The sequence below is a fragment of the Nansenia antarctica genome (genome assembly GCF_963989245.1).
Source record: "Nansenia antarctica genome assembly, chromosome: 15".
Lineage (NCBI taxonomy): Eukaryota > Metazoa > Chordata > Actinopteri > Argentiniformes > Microstomatidae > Nansenia > Nansenia antarctica.
In genome coordinates this window covers 8,291,431-8,293,432 of record NC_137685.1, presented here as the reverse complement: position 1 = coordinate 8,293,432, position 2,002 = coordinate 8,291,431, and positions in this window count along the sequence as shown.

The following is a 2,002-nucleotide window of genomic DNA, read 5'->3' as shown; positions in this document are numbered from 1 at the left end:
GAGATTACCACTTCTAATGATGACTGATGGATAAGACGATTCACTGACTTAGACAAATGTGCTTGTTGTTGCTTGTCGCTTTGGATAAAGGCGTCTGCTAGATGCCAAAAAATTTCAACCCTGACAAAGGGAGTCTGTGAGGTAAGCCACCTCGAAAGAATTCTGAGAGGGAGAGCCTTGAAGGGCGGATTCCTCAAAGTAGCCGTTTCACACACATGAAGAGACAGCGGACCATCACAGCACCTGTTAGATCGATCCAGTTCTGTAAAATACAGGCCCTGGTCCAGTAGTGGCAGGGCCCGGAGATTTAGGGAGCTGTCAGGTTGGCGGGGGTCCAAACAGCAGGGCTCAGATGACAGAGCATCCATTCACTGCATGGTTTCTCGCTCTGACCAGTAAATCTGTTTCAGAGGTTCCGATCCAAAGCCGTTGGACTTCGCGGATTTGTTTTGGATTATTTTAGAGTGCAATAATATCCTGTATCTATCGTAAGTATCTATCGTAAAACTACACATGGAACTTGTTAGAAAGACTGACTCTCGACTCCCTCTGCTTTTTGGGTTTCCGTGCGAAAGCGTGACAGCAACACTCTGCAGAGTCCTCTTTTCAAGTCCTGAACACACACACACACACACACAAACGTACACAGACACACACGCACACACAAACACACACACACACGCACACACACACACACACACACACACACACAAACACACACACGCACACACACACACACACATACACATACACATCTGTGCGCTCTTCCTGGCAGCTGTTGGAAGGACAGGACAGTGTGTTCTGAAGAACAGCCCAGGACCAGCCCAGGAAGAGTCCATGAAGGGCTCAAGAACAGCCCGGGGTGTTTCCAGGCAAGGGTTAATATGAGGCTTCACCTCCTAACCCATCCATCCCTCTAAGGCAGTGGTCACCAACCTTTTTAAGCCCAAGATCCCTGACCTCGGCCTTGGTGAAGGCAAGATCTACCTATTGAAGCGTTGAGAGAAAAAGACAGCCAAGATAGTACTTTAAACTTAATGACGTTTATTTGCCTGTATTTTAATTAGATGCAATGCATTGGTCCAACATTAAAATTGATGCAACAACAACAAAAAGACTGTATCAAGCATATCAGGCAGCTGTCTTGCTTTAAGAATTGTACATAACTGAAATTCAATTCAAAGTTTGATTATGTCATTTCATTACAACACAAAAAAATAAAGGCATGGAATGATGGAATGGAGGAATGTATGATAAAATAATTTTGTTCATAGTAACGTTAGCTGACATTCTTGACATTTTGACACTTGACTGACTTAATTATTATTCTTACTTATTAACATTGACAAGCATATTTACAATTAGCATTTTATAAAGTAGAACTGTAATGTGTACTTTCTCAGTCAGTGCTAAGTGCAGTCATCTTATGCAGCATCACTTTTCACATCAAAACAAAAGTAAAACTAATGTGTACTTTCTCATATTATTAACATTGACAAACATATTTACAAGTATAGCATTTTATAAAGTAGAACTGTAATGTGTACTTGTGTCTCAGTCAGTGCTAAGTGCAGTCATCTTATGCAGCATTACTTTTCACATCGAAACAGTCATGTTACTCACTCAAGTCAGTGTGATGGTTGTGACTGGATACTGTCTACAAGTGCTTTGTAGTTTGGCTCATAGCTACTGACTGCCAGTCTGAGACAGTCTGTGAGGTGTCTGTCAGTAAGGCGGCTCCTGTACTTTGATTTGATTATTTTCATCTGTGAAAATGACATTTCACAGAGATATGTGGATCCAAAGTAGGCACTCACTCTTAGTGCACATGCAGTGAGAAGAGGAAACTTCTCTCTGCTGACAAGTCCCCAAAAGTCACTGTCCCTTGACCTGGCTTTCAGCTCTATGTCATTTAGTAAATCAACCACTTGGCAAAGTAAATACTTGCTGGAATTTGGCTGCTACCTGCTCTATATCAATGGGCACAAATGGGTTTGAGACA